Genomic DNA, 16,058 nt, shown 5'->3' on the forward strand with positions numbered 1-16,058 from the left:
CTTGAACATTAACATTTCTTTGTGTGTGGAAGAAAAAATAAAACGTAGTTGACTGAACCAAATGTTTTTCGGAGACCGTTTTTTATCACCTGATAAAAGTGAATAACAATGATGATACTGGTTAAAATTCAATGGCTCTTTTTTTCATTTCCCATAACTCCTGTGTTTTCAATGTGTTTTTAAAATGTTATTATTTTTATTTTTTTATTATTATTATTATTATTTTTTTTTTATGATTATTTTATTGTTTTTATTTATTGTATTTACTTTTAAAGTTAGTTTTTCCTTTTATTTATTTATAAATATCTCATTAGAATATCTGAAACTTCTTGTTGGTCTTTTCCTCAGTTATCCGTCAAAATTAGTGACAACGACGACATTATTGAAAATTGTCACTTTGTCTAAATAGTGCCTCTGTTTTATATGTAAAAATAGTTAGGTGTTTGTTTGTCTATTAGTTTTATTATTTCTAAATGAGATTTATTTTATGGCATTGCTTTATTTTGAACGCCTCTGGAAATACAATAAAAATAATATTAAAAAAAAGTTGTTTGTTTTATAGAACTTCTTTAATAATAACAATTATTGTTACAAGTATTTTGTCATCTGTTCTCAAACGTTTATATTTACAATCCATTTCAAGGTGAAGTACATTATTTCTGCTCCACTGCGGTCAAACAAAACTGCCAAAAAAATAAATAAGGGAGTGTCCCATTTCACATACTTATGCACTTTTCTTTCTTTTTAATAGTATAAAATGGTGTGCATATTAACATGTATAGATATACCTATATTACGCATATCTAACCTTTTGAACCTTCACACCCAGATAACAAACACATACACACATATGGACATATTAATATTCATTAAACATGCTTCCATAAAGCCCTCGGATGTTTTACATAAGATGACACAGAAGAAGAGAAACCTGTTTGACATTTCTTAAAAAGAGTGAAAGAGTGGGAGGATGAATGAGATTAGGATGAAGAAACTGAACAGGTGTGCGTGTCCTCTCATTTTCTGAAGCATGCAATTATTATCATCGGTCTGGTATGATAAGAGCCCAGTGTTTGTGGATGGGTGGGTCAGTCTGGCTCACGCTGTCAGATTCATAATAGTTATGAAGACGTTTATCAAACAATACACTAATAACAGTATATGAGCTGGAACAAAGTCTACAAATCAGGTCGGTGTATGCACGTATTAGCATATCATTCATCTTCTCAATGGCAGCAGATCAGAAATACACGCTTGAATTGATTGCTGTTGTATAGAAAATATCAGAAGTTTACACAAACAATTATTAAATGTAGAATAAGATTAACGAGTGAAACTAATTCAAGGAAAACCCCTGAGCACTAATTTATTGGTTAGTTTTTTTTTTTTCATAAATATCTCGAAGACCTCAGTTTGATACATAAAGAAAAGTGCTTTATAAATGAATAAATGGCTAAAAGCAATACAATTGTGAATAAAAGCGTCTACTTAATGTAAATTAATTTTAGTAACTTCATTATTTTTTATTATTCTAGATATAATAATTGTAAAAAAAAAAAAACACAAAAGAAAATAACGCAATAAACAAATCGAGAAAAAAAAAATAGGGCATCCAAAAAAATGCTTTATAAATGAACATATGGCTAAAAGCAATAAAATAGTGAATAAAAGTGTCTGCTAAATTAAAAAAATGTAAATTAATTTTATTAACTATTATTATTCTAGAAAATAATTGTAAAAATAAAAAAAAACCTATAGCACAAATAAACAAATAAAGAAATCGAGAAGAATATAGGGCAAGAAAAGTGCTTTATAATTGAATAAATGGCTAAAAGCAATAGAATTGCGTAAAAGCGTCTGCTAAAGGAAAATAATTTTTATTATTATTACAGACTCAATGATTATAAATTAATTTCTAATAAATGTAATTTAAAAAAAAAATAAATTTTTAAGTTGAGAACAAAGAACGAGAACAAAGCTTGATTGTCTGCTAAAACATGAGTTGTGTGGCAGAATAATAGAACGGAACGTACCTTCAGAAGAAAATTATTAATTTTTGTACAATAACTAAATACAATCTTAAGTCATGTGATGGAACAAATGACACACTGACACAGATTCAACTGATGAAAAGCGGCTGAAAAGAGGGGAAATATTTGAGTTATAACCTGAAGTGTTATGATTATGACTCCCAAATTAAACTAATCCTGTTCATGTCTTCAGATTAAAATGGAAAAAAAGATTTTTAATATCCTAAAAAGATGAAGAGCCATACTTTCATTTAACTGTGTAATGATAATTATATGAAAATGAGTCATGGCTCATGAGTCATTAAAGGAAGTTTGGAAATGAAAAACTATTAAATTAAACTTCTTTGAATTTGCAATTACACTTCATCTTGACGTCAGCAACATGTAATGCAATTAAAGATTTGTTTTCCTTGCTGACTGTTCCAACCTGCTTGATCTAGCCAAATTAATGTGTTTGCTTTTCTACAATGCACTGATCAAACATGTCAAACGTGAGGTCACATGACGACTTTTTATCCAATAGTGGGTTTATTCAATAATGAGCGTGACCGTGCTCTAACCATCAAAAGCACTTCTAACGCTTTGTTTCTTACTGTTTTGGATGGAACCAGTGATCAAAAATCCGTTCTAAGAAAGTTTTGCTTACGTTCCCATGACGTTATGACAATTATTTCTGAATGTTCAAAACTTCAAATTTTAAAAAGTCTTAAAAACATTTTTCTTGGTTATGCGAACATTAAGGGAACATTCCATTTTACAAACATTATCGGAATTTTATTTTTCAATGTTCTACACCAGGGCTGTCCAAACTCGGTCCTGGAGGGCCGGTGTCCTGCAGGGTTTAGCTCCAACTTGCCTCAACACACCTGCCTGGAAGTTTCTAGCATGCCTAGTAAGAGCTTGATTATCTAAGTTAGACGAACGTTCAACTAAACCGTTAAAAAAAATATTCCTTGAATGACGTACAGATCATGTTTTTATGCTACCATTTTAAAAACACTAATAAAAGACCAGACAACCGAACAAATGTTCTGTTTATATTACTGGAAGAACGTTTATTCATAACTTGGAGAGAATCTTGCCAGAACGTTCTCTGTTAACGTTGGGAATCCGGTTTCTGCCATGGCATTTAAAAAAAGAAACTAGCAATTGGGACTTTTTTAAATCACTAAATTCTGACTTTATTTAAGTCACAACTGTTTTCTCAGTATTGTGAAATAACTAATTTTGTTATCCAAGCAGACATTTTTATTCATGTAGGCGGCACTTAAAAGACATTAAGAGGAAAAACGTCAGAATTGCGAAATATAAACCTGAGAATTCAGAGAAAAAAAGTTGTGAGATGTAATTACGAAATGTAAACTCAACTCAGAAATGGATATACTGTAAACTCATAATCACGAGAAATAAAGTTATAAACTTGCAGTTTTTTTGTGCAGAATGACTGAAAAAATATTGAACTGCTAAATTTTATACTCCGAATTCAAAGAAAAACATCTTATATTTTGTAAGAAATTATAATTGTGATGAATAAATACTTATAAAACGGAGAGTTCCGGTCCTTGATTCTGATTGGTTGAGCCGCGTTGTAGCTGTTGTAAATTACTCTACAAACACACACCTTTGTTAACTTCTGTGTTTTGCTCGGCAACCAGTTTGTTGGAACCACAACTGATTCTGAGGAACTACATTGTTTGGTGGAAGAATACGGTTTTTATTAATATCATTACACTTTGGGCATTTGCTCCGTTTTATTCTGTGAAACCTTACTATGTATATGGCATAACCGTTTTATAAAAGCAATAAGACCCGTGAAGCCGTGGTTTACAGTGAATTTATAACAGCTAAGTGGCGTTGTTAGGCACGACACGAAGCGGAGCTTATTGCTTTATTATAATTGTGAAAAATTAAGTCAGACTTGCAAGATCTCAACTCAAAACTGTGACATGTAAAATCAGAATCTCAGGAAATAAAGTCCGATAAGTCACATTTGCCTTTTTCATTCTGTGCTGCTACTTGTGCAAAATAAACCAAACAAACCTGATAGCCATTTCGATTGAGAAAGGACAGGGTTTGTTGCACAATACTGTAGATGCCAGTTAATTCTTCTATTCCAAAGTGGAGTAAAACCTCGTACTTTCACCACAATTTCACAGGTAAGGTGTGGTATTACTATTTCCTCCATCATATTCCTGCTGTCAAAGTGTGTCATCATGTATGACAGCTGCTGAAATTCTGGAATAATGCTGTTACAAAAGAGCTGGATTACAGCATTGCAAAATATCAGCACAAGCTCGCTCATGACACAATGGCTCATTCAAACAGAACAACTAAACTATGTTGCCCTAAAAGACAAGGCTACCCCAGAATAAGATCAATAAAAATAGGATCTCATGCTTTCGACTGCGAATTTTTAAATGACTTTGCATATTTGCATGACTTTTCAGACAGATTTAGCCTTAAAACATACGTAGTGTTGAGCGGTTTCTAACGAGCTACAATTGTGTAAACCGCTTTAACTTGATATTTGACACTGCGGTCATCAGAGAAGATACTAACCAAAAGTTACTAAAAGTAACTTAACAGACGAACTGAAAGCTTCGTCAAACAACAATTCTATTCAGAAACTCGAAAATTAACGATCACATCTGATATTGGCTCACGGGTAAAGTGATGGATATGTGAGCTCATTCAGTAGTTCAATAGCATGAAGCAGTATCATAATGTTAGTAAAAGTATGTTGTTTAATTAGCTGTAGGCTAAATCAAAGTCTGATGTGTGCTGTCAGTTTAGAGATGGCAGAAACAGGACTTACTTGAACTGCAGACAGAATGAACAAAACTCCAGTGAAAATCATAACTCCGTTAAACAAAATTGACACCTGGGTTTTACAAGTGTTTACTTACAGTGCATCTGGAAAGTATTCACAGTGCTTCACTTTTTCCACATTTTGTTATGTTACAGGCTTATTCCAAAATGGTTTAAATTAATTATTTTCCTCAAAACTCTACAAACAATACCCCATAATGACAACGTGAAAAAAGTTTGTTTGAACTCTTTGCAAATTTCTTAAAAATAAAAAACAGAAAAAATTCACACGTAAGTAAGTACTCACAGCCTTTGCCACGACACTCAAAATTGAGCTCAGGTGCATCCTGTTTCCACTGATCATCCTTGAGATGTTTCTACAACTTGATTGGAGTCCACCTGTGGTAAATTCAGTTGATTAGACATGGTTTGGAAAGGCACACACCTGTCTATATAAGGTCCCACAGCTAACAGTGCATGTCAGAGCACAAACCAAGCCATGAAGTCCAAGGAATTGTCTGCAGACTTCTGAGACAGGATTGTATCGAGGCACAGATCTGAGGAAGGGTACATAAACCTTTCTGCAGCATTGAAGGTTCACAGAAGCATGTAATCTCTGTTAACCTTAATGGAAGAAGTTTGAAACAACCCGGACTCTTCCTAGAGCTGGCCACCTGGCCAAACTGAGCACTTGATGGAGAAGGGTCTTGTCTGAACATGATGGTCACTCTAGTTGAGCTCCATGATCATATGTGCAGATGGGAGAAACCTACAGAAGGACAAACATCACTGCAACACTCCACCAATCTGGGCTTTATGGCGGTGTGGCCAAACTCAATCCTCTCCTCAGTGAAGATGCATGAAAACACACTTGGAATTTGCAACAAAAAAAAGCACCTAAAGGACTCTCAGGCTGCGAGAAACTAGATTCTCTGATCTGATTAACCTCAATTCAAAGCATCCTGTTTAAAGAAAACCAGCTCTGCTCATCACCTGCTGAGTACCATCCCAAAAGTAAAGCATGCTGGTTCAACACATTCTCACTCCCAACTCGTCACATATTGACGCTTGGTCAGGATCCTTTGGTGTCACTTTTTGATGCTCAGGGTACCCCTTTAGTGTCATTTTTCGACGTGCAGGGTCCTCCATTGCTTTAAATAAGAAACCCTTGGCGTCAATATGCTGACGAGAAAGGCACTGGGAATTTTACCGCCATGATTAAATTATACATTAGGTAATAATATTGCCATTATTGCATATACGTTGGGGTGTAATTTTTCAATGTAAACAGTCACAACAGTTTCATTTCCATTACAGTATTTACACGTTTATGAGCACGTAACCCAGCTCCTGCCCCTAAACCTACCATTTTTCAATAAAACACAAGACATAACATACAGATACAACTACTACAGTCATAATTTATTCAAAAAGTATTCATATTCAGAGTCTTCCGAGGCAAAACTATTGATTTGTGAGAGGAATAGCCGTATACTTCTGCCATAAAGCTCAGATCCTGTGTGCTGCAGTCCTGTGTGCCGCAAATTCAAAAGATGCCGCCAGAAGAAGCCTTACGTCAGCCTTGGTTGTGAAATGCTATTGGCTGCTGTGTGTCTCGTGACCGACTGTGTCATGCTACGGGACGGGAGTATCTTTTTGAATGAGATGTGAGCGCATTAATGGAGTGGGATCACTTTCAGCTATTAAAACCGTATGTTTTACTCTCTTCTTCGCATAAAGATATCGTATGGCTTCAGAAGACTTGGAATGCAATACGACTTGTTTATAATGCTTTTACACTGCTTGTTTACGGTCAGTTTTTGCAATAAATACCTGTGACTGTACTTTTGTTTGCCTGTTACATGTTTTATATTCAGAAGTGGGTAGGTTTATGGTAGGGGTGGCGTTAGGTGCTCCAGTGTGAGTATAAATTTATATAAAATGATTTTTATATTTTAAAAATACATGCAAACCATTAAATTAAGACAACTGAAAATAATGGAGGACCCTGCACGTCGAAAAATGACATTAAAGGGGTACCCTGAGTGTCAAAAAGTGACACCAAGGAGTCCTGACAAAGCGTCAATATGTGACGAGTTGGAAGTGAGAACGTGTTGGCTGGTAGCAGCCTCAAAAGAAAAGCTCAATGCACCGAAATATTGAGATTAATAAAAACCCAGTCCAGAGCATTCAGAGAACCTCAATCAGACTGGGCAGAAGGTTCACCTTCCAACAGGACAATGAACCTAAACACACAGCAAGAGTGGTTTATAGACAACTCTGTGAATGTCCTTCTAGTTGACCGTCAACTGTAGTCTGTCCAGTGTGTTCTAGTGCAACTTTTTTTGTCCCGATGCAGGCGTCGCGAGGCTTTCCTCAGTGGTTATGTTTACATGCACAATTTTTGGTTCAATTGGACTGAATTCATTCCAATTGATGAATCTGAATGTAGTGTTTACATGAACGCTAAATGAAGTGATCAGGTTGATGTGCGTGTTTATATGTCACAAGCTTCATGTGTGCTTCACAATGCTCATATTTATCACACAGTAAAAATTCCCCTCCCCGTGCCCAAAACGGGTTGCCTGTGGATGAGAATCCAAAACAAGGACTGGTGGGAGGTTGTCCTGCTCCACTTCACAGTTGCCGAGTGAAAGGAGAGTTTTATAATGACAGGACACGCATTTATACAACACTTTATTCAAAAGGAAGAAACGCTCGTTCTGCGTGTCATACTTTGGTGTCAGTTTGGTGTGTCCCTACCCTAACTGCAAGTTCTTCCGCACTTGTGACAGCGCCTTCAGGAACGAGATCTTGACTGTCAACTCATCATCAAGTGATTTTTGACCAATGCAGCTACTAATTAAGACTTTTTGGGGCAAAATAATCAGAAAAAAACTCTGTGATGGGACTGTTTAACAGTCAAACTCCACTCACTCTCTTGCGGTTTGAGGTCGACAGGAATCCAGTCTTTCTTTACAGTGTCTTTCAGCACTCCAGTGTAGCATGACCATCACCTCATACAGCAGACTGGCCGTGCGCTGCTTTGAGCTTTTGTTCTTCAGTTTGGCATCTCCACCAATACAAGGTCCTGCCCAATCCATGATGATCTCAATGGTGAACAAATACAAAGTCAGCTGTTTTCAGAGCATTTAATTTTCACATTTGCACATGCTTAAAGGAGAACACTGGGCAGGATGTGAAAAAACATGTTTTCCTCAAAATACAAACCATAAATAAATGACAGTTAATCAAATTAGCATTAATATTATTAGCATAATGGGTAGCAGAGTCTATGTTGGTTCACCAGATAATTAATCAAATCTTGAAGCAAAACCAGTTGAGAACTAAAGTAGACGTTTGAATTGTGAGAATCTAATAAATTAATTTATGAAAGCAGAAAGAAAGAAAAAATAAACCTCAAAGATAAACATGCACAGCAATAGTCAAGTCAAGTCAAGTCAAGTCTGCTTTATTGTCAATTCTTCCACATGTACAGCACATACACACAGAGAATTGAAATTGCGTTACTCTCAGACCCTTGGTGCATACAGATAACACTAACAGTAGAACATAAATACAGATATACAGATTAAATATAAAATACAACTATACAAATATACAAATAAGGTAAAATGTAAAAAAAAAAAAATATATATATAAAAAAAATAAATAAATATATATATATAAAGCAGCACACGGCAGATAGAGTGCAAACCAGTGAAGTAAACAACAGTGCAGATATAATGATTTGTAGAACGCGCCGCCATCTTGAGGTGAACTAGCTAACTAAGGTAAAAGACTAAATGAATATTTATCCTGTACAAACCTCTTTGTTCGGTTTGTGGTTTCTCTCCTTCAGCTTTGCCTCCTCTTTTTTCAGCTGACAGATTTCTGTGATAAAATCATCAATATCCAGCATGGACAGACATATTATCTTGATCCTTCAGGTAACAAGTTTACATTTTAAACACAGTATTACCACTGCTGGTTTCTTCTTAAAATGTAAGGACTGTGTGAACTCCTTTTAAATAAGTGAGCTGCTACTTTGTTTTGTTTACTTTGGATCTTAATCTGAAAAATTGTGCATTTCCGCCACCTGCCAGTATGGAGCAGAAACACAACAACCTTCATCACTAGGGCACAACTTCTTGGGAAGTAGTAGTAATATTTTAAAATATGCACTTTCATTTGTATACCTAATATGTCAATATATATGTCATATTCAGTGTTGGGGGTAACGCATTACAAGTTACGTAATCAGATTACTTTTTTCAAGTAACTAGTAAAGTAACGCATTACTTTTTAATTTACAAGAGAATATCTGAGTTACTTTTTCAAATAAGTAACGCAAGTTACTTTTTTTTCCAATTTATTGATTGACAGCTCTCCTGTCCCCATGTTGAGAGAAATCAGAAGATGTTACTGTAGTTCTAAAATAAATATGAATATGCATTAATTCATCTCACTCAAAAAAACACAGATTCAGTATTCAGATATTCCTCAAAATGAATAAAAATAATGCAACTCAGAATATGACGCAAACCTGCAATAATTAAATGTTAAACAACACAAATATCCTTTATGTATTTAATCCCATTCTTTTCACCAATGTCTTTGCTTCTGACCTTCGATGATCCAGTTCAACCGTACTAATAAGCACAAATTACTCTAGACAACATTTAAACTCTAAACATTTATGTCTTTTTTTATTGCTGAAGTGTGTTGAAATGTCTTCTTCTGCATTGCAATATTGTAATGCATTACTTTTAAAAGTAACTTTCCCCAAGACTGGTCATATTTGACATGTTTAAACACTGAACATTTCAAAGATTTCACTGTGAAGCGTATGTTTAGTGTGTACCATTTCTTGTGAGCTACTGTGCAAACTGCAATAACTTAATGACACTACTTTCATCAAAAAAGGAACTAACTAAAAATACTCTAAAGGTTTCTTACTCTGCAGGAATGAATTAGAACCTTTTTTTATAATTACGGTTATGGGCGGAGCTACTGTATGACATCACTGCAAGATTAAGTGAAACAACTGGATGAACTGGAAGCTTCGACAAACAACATTTCTATTCAAAAAGCAAAAATTAACGATCAGATCTGATATTCACTTACAGGTAAGTGATGGAAATGTAAAGAGCTCGTTAGGTTGTTTAATAGTATATCATAAAGTTTGTAAAAGTATGTCATTTAATTGGGTGTAAATGAAAGGCTGATGTGTGCTGTCAGTTTAGAGATGGCAGAAACAGGAAGTACTTGAACTGCAGACAGAACGAACAAAGTCCAGTGAAAATCATAACTTGTTAAAAAAAATGATACCTCGTGTTTATGGGTTATAGGCCAATGTTTGAAATATTACACTTCCACCTTTTTCCTTTCCTGTTGTCTTTCATATAAAAAAATGCTTTTTCATGATAATATTAAAATAATGTTGTAAATCTTTATTTAGTTCCTTTATTTAGTTTCTTCTTCTATCACCCAATAACAGGCCATCCATTGCCACAGAGTCATCAGAAGCACCAGACCAGCAGTCTTATGGCCCTTTCAAGTCAAGTCAAGTCACCTTTATTTATATAGCGCTTTTAACAATTCAGATTGTGTCCAAGCAACTTTACAGTATTAAATAGGAAAATAGTGTGTCAATAATGCAAAATGACAATAGTAAAGGAGAAACTAGGCTCAGTCGGGGGGCCAGTTCTCCTCTGGCCAGACGAAACCAGCAGTTCAGTTCAAGGCTGCAGCAAAGTCACATTGTGAAGAGGACTCATCTGGTTCCTGTGGTCTTGTCCCGGTGGCGGTCTAGGAGACAAGGTCTTCACTGGGGATCTGTCTCTGGGGCTCATCTAGTTGTCCTGGTCTCCGCTGACATTCAGGGCTTCACACAGGATGCGGAATGCACTGCGCTGGCTGCTGGGTCCAGCGTAGCCCTTCAGATACAAAGCAATTTGCGCTACACTGGCCAGAGCAAAGTAGGTTTCAAATCTTGTAGCGGGAGATCTATAGGCTAGGCTAGATGAGAAAAAACGGCCATTTCACGTAACAAACCGATGCATATTGCCTACCTACAACAATCTACCTGACTTAAAACAAACTCCACGTCAACTTGAATTAAGATATGTCTCCATGATGACACAGCTAAACTCCCGACGTCCCTATATGGCCGCAAACTTGTATTGTATAGCTCCAGAAATTCCGACACACACAGTACTAGCTGTTCATCCATTTTGCTTTCCGCGCTTGTTTGGATACCCCGTTTCTATTGGACTTGTTTATCTGATTTGTTAACGTAGTAGAATGAAGCAGGATGAGGCTGAAAGCCGTCGAAGCGAAACAAGGCCGCTGAACGAGCGTGACACACGGCTCGAAAGCAGCGGAGCTTTTATTATGCCACAGTCGACCGCTTCCGCTCCTTCCGGTCGTGCGTATGTGGGGGAAAAAAGCAGTGCTGTGCGGTCGTCACCGGTCTATTAAAATGCACAACATATTCAAGCATCTTTGGTGTTTCCATGTTTTCTACAAAACAAAACCGGAAATCGAGGGGTTATGACATCATTGGCAGGCGACGTGGCTGAGAACAATAAATATTCTTTTTAGGAATAAAACTGCCTCGTTTTTGAACTGTGCAGAGCCGTAGCTGAATAGTTAGGCCTACTACGCTTCTGTATTTTAATGTTGGTCATTATGGTGGTACTTGGAAAGCCAAATATTTTCTGAGGTGGTACTTGGTATAAAAAGTTTGAGAACCACTGCTTTATGCCCTTTAGCAGAACAGTCCATCCGTCAGCAACTGAAAATGTTTTTCTGCAAACTGTGCAGTTTGCCTTATATAGTTACTTAAAAAGACCCATTGATAACTTTTTTTCTTATTCAGCCTGGACAGCCTCTTGCATTAAATGAGCGGACGTGAGCTGGACATGTTTAAATAAAGAAATGTGCAGGTTTACAGCGCATGAGCTCGAGACTCCGTCACTATGGAAACTGATGCTAAAATGCAATTACACGCAGATGAGCATTTTACAAGCAGGTTCACGACTTAACAGTAGTACTGTTTTGCCGATTTTATCGGCCGATATGATCCTGTCGCAGATATATCTGCAACGGCATATGCCACAGATATAAAAATTTTTTACAGAACATAACGCAGATAAAATGCTTGTAAATGGTGTAATTACTTAGTTTTTCCAGCAGAGCGTGCTCCATTGTTTGCTACTGGCGACACAGGTCATTGTTGTGACACCAGCCAACCCTTTCACTTCAGTAAGGAGGTCTCTTGTTTAAGCAGCATTAGACAAGCAATCAAGTGGTGTCTAAACGACTCAGAATCAAGCGCTGTCTTAATGGTAAGTTGCTAACTAATTTGTGAAATACATAACTTACTGTAAAGTTAATAAACAATGACCCCATAAATTTACCCTTTCAGTATAAGTCCAATATAACATAAACGTCGTCCATTAAAACTGCCATGTCACTCATGCTTATCACATCGGTCACATCACATTTCCAAAGTCAGCATAGTTTGTCAGTACGGTCAATAACATAGCCATATCAGCTCAAATGCATAAGCAATTGCACTTAATATGGGCTCAACGGTCCTTTCAAGTTCGTCTTCCTCCATTTCAAAACAAGAGTGTGCTCAAAAAGTACAGAAATCCTTATATTACTTCACTAGCCAACAGAGCAAACAACCATGTGAAGTCACACGCTGTGGTATTGCAAGATGGCGGTGCCCTTGCTCCAAAAGCTATAATAAAACAACCTTTATTTAAAATGGTTACATTAATCGTGTTTGAGATAGATAGATAGATAGATAGATAGATGAAAGTGGAAGTCAGTTTACTAAATAATATAAACTTGGTATTTTTCAAATCCCTTTATATATTTTATTCTTTTACCTTTGTACAAAACCCATAAAAAAAATGTCACTTTGAAACATATGCGGTTTCTAACAAGCTACAATTGACCATATGCACGGAGCGTTCCTTAGAACTGGCGCATAAAGATAAGCCAGCTCCTAAACGTCCGTCCCTTTAAAGGTGGGGTATGTATTTTTTCAAAAACGCTTTAGAAAACAGAGTCGGGCCAAGTACCAAAAACATGCCAGCGCTGGAGAGAACTCAAGGAGCGGGAAGGTCTGCGATCGGATGCCGAGGTTGCTTTGTGTGGCGGGACAGTAAGGAAGAGAAATAAATAGAGGAAAAGACCACAACCTTGACTGGATATTACGTGTCCCCAACTAAGCAAGCCATAGGTGACAGCGGCAAGGAACCAAAACTCAGTCGGTGACAGAATGGAGAAAAAACCTTGGGAGACACCAGGCTCAGTCGGGGGGCCAGTTCTCCTCTGGCCAGACGAAACCAGCAGCTCAATTCCAGGCTGCAGCAAAGTCACATTGTTTGTTGATGCTTTATTTTTCGTTAATTTAGCAACTGTATTGAATAAATACCTGGGGTTCTGTTTGTTTTCTTCTAAAATAGACGAAAAATAATCAGATCTAGCCGATTTAATGCTTTTCTCTAGGATAGTGTACTTTCCCTCCAAGCAATACGAAATACCTCTAGTTTTGTTTTCCTCCAGCTGCGCTCCATTTTCTGGGCTGCTCTCTTTAGGGCGCGAGTGTGCTCATTATACCACGGTGTCAAACTGTTTTCCTTAATCTTCCTTAAGTGTAAAGGAGCAACCGTATCTAAAATGCTTACCACGGTGTCAGACTGTTTTCCTTAAATCTTCTTTAAGCGTAAATGAGCAACCGTATCTAAAATGCTAGAAAAGAGTCCATAGTTTCTGTTACATCATCAAGTTGTTGTGAGCTATTGGATATGCTGAGGAATGGAGATAAATCAGGAAGATTACTTATAAAGCAGTCTTTTGTGGTAGAAGTGATGGTTCTACCATACTTGTAACAAGGAGTAGTGCCCTGGTGGCCTGTATACAGTAGCCAGTACAAACATCACAGGGGATTTATCATTAACACTTGTTTCTCTGGATAATGTTACATATGAAGCGCCATTACTTCAAACGAGTTATACCTGAAGCCCGCCCTCTGAGAAATACTGAAAATATTGTTATAAATTGTAGCTTTTACCTTTTGGACGTGGCTCATGTTAATAACAGTAATCTTGGGTGGTAGACTCATTTAAAATAATGTAATCATCGTGTTTTAGCCAGGTTTCTGTCAAACAGAGCACATCTAGTTTATGATCAGTGATCATATTTACAAAAAGTGCTTTCGTAGAAAGGGACCTGATATTCAATAAGCCAAGCTTTATCATTTGTTTATCCATATTACATCTGTTTTTTATTTGTTGAACATCAATTAAATTGTTACTCTTAAATTGGTTTGGAGGTTTGTATTTTCAAGTTCGGGGAACAGACACAGTCTCTATATTGTGATATCTAGGTGAAAGAGTCTCTATGTGCTGAGAATTAGCTGATTTCTGTGACGTGAGGCGGCTACCAGACAGTCGGTTTAGCCTGTCTGTCTGCTTCTTGACCTGGGCCCCAGTTAGTGCAAACTCTAAGACTATGTGCCGTATTTCTAGAGAGAAGAGCAGCACCACCCCAGAAGGGATGAAGACCATCTCTTTTCAACAGGTCAGGTCTGCCCCAAAAACTCGTCCAATTGTCTATGAAACCCATGTTATTCTGCGGGCACCACTTAGACATCCAGCCATTGAGTGACGACAGTCTGCTATGTATCTCATCACCACAGTAAGCAGGGAGGGGACCGAAGCATATTACAGTGTCTGACATCGTACTTGCAAGTTCACACACCTCTTTAATGTTATTTTTAGTGATCTCCGACTGGCGAAGTCGAACATCATTAGCGCCGGCGTGAATGACGATCTTACTGTATTTACGTTTAGAATTAGCCAGCACTTTTAAATTTGCCAAGATGTCAGGCGCTCTTGCTCCCGGTAAACATTGAACTATGGTGGCTGGTGTCTCTATTTTCACGTTCCATAAAATAGAATCTCCAATAACTAGAGCACTTTGATCAGGTCTAGAGCGGTGTTTTACCTGCGACTATGCCGCCTCACAGTCACCCAGTCGCCCTGCTGCAGAGGCTCTGTAACCGGAACCGAACAATGTACAGGACTCCCTGAGCTAGTCGAATCCAAAGCCGTATCTACAGCACTCACATTCTTACTGTCCTTGTAGTAGATTTTTATTGGTTAAAATATGAATTGTTCGAGTGTAATCATTAGGATTATAACCATTTAAATATCCAGTTACACTTCCATTATAATCCCATATGCCTGTGTGTAAAAACAGGCCTACGTGGCAGAATGTACAGACCTCAGATGAGAAACATCTGGAAAAACATAAGTGGGGGCTTTCTTTCTTCACCATAACAAGACTAGAGAGTGGGGGGGCCTTCTCTCTAGGGAGAATTGTATGCACAAAGGAACCATTCTATGTATGGAAAACTGTATGGAATATGTACCCCACGCCTTAAAATCCAACCTGTATAAAAGGGGAGACAGAAAGACATTCTGGAGATGTTCTCTGCAGAGCTTATCCACTTTATTCTCATTGTTGAAATAAAGTGTGTTTCTTCTGGCATCAAAACTCAAGACTGAATGTGGTTCCTAAGATGAGCAGCAGACAACACCACAAATTGGCACCCCAGATGGGACGGAAAAGAGCAGAGGAGTGAACGACCACTTTGGGCTGACTGAGACGAACAACACAAACCCGGTGGCCACCAAATAGGTAAGCAATTTTGCTTATATAATTCGTTTGTGTTGTTTGCCGGTCTGCCCTTGGTGGTAAGGACACTGAAAATCTGCTCTTCCAGAATTAGAAAATAAATAAAAAAGGGGTTTTGATGTCAGAAGAAATAACTGCATGCACATATTTGGTTTCATATTGGGAAGGCCTTGATAGGTGACCTAAATTGAAGCTAGATGGTGTAGGCAGAAATACATTACATGTAGTGGTCTGTGTTTCACCCAAAAATGAAAATTTGAAAATATCTGTCTTAAGACCTCAATGTATCGTCAGGAGCCGCAGGGTTTAATTTGGTTTTGTCGGTGTATGTTTTTTTGACTCTCAAAGCCGTGGAGTCCATAGACTTCCATTATATGAATGACAGATTGCAACGGTTTGAGTTAAAAATCTTCATTTGTGTTCTACTGAAGAAACAAAGTCACTTACATCTTGGATGCCCTGGGGATAAGCAGATAAACATCAAATTTTCATTTTTGG

At 37.2% G+C, this 16,058-nt stretch overlaps 1 protein-coding gene across 2 annotated transcripts in view; it reads right to left on the bottom strand.

Moving 5' to 3' along the window:
- LOC107655751 (protein-glutamine gamma-glutamyltransferase K-like) overlaps nucleotides 1-5,237 on the bottom strand; it is a 22,010-nt gene extending 16,773 nt beyond the window's left edge. Inside the window, exon 1 of one of the 2 annotated variants that reach the window (XM_016443329.1) lies at nucleotides 5,146-5,237. The gene's annotated coding sequence lies outside the window, so the exon portion shown is untranslated. The remainder of the gene's footprint in view (nucleotides 1-5,145) is intronic. The other variant, XM_016443330.1, reaches the window with a different exon arrangement.
- Between the last annotated feature and the right edge of the window lie 10,821 nt (nucleotides 5,238-16,058).

Source organism: Sinocyclocheilus anshuiensis, unplaced genomic scaffold (assembly GCF_001515605.1).
Source record: "Sinocyclocheilus anshuiensis isolate Anshui unplaced genomic scaffold, SAMN03320099.WGS_v1.1 scaffold1297, whole genome shotgun sequence".
Lineage (NCBI taxonomy): Eukaryota > Metazoa > Chordata > Actinopteri > Cypriniformes > Cyprinidae > Sinocyclocheilus > Sinocyclocheilus anshuiensis.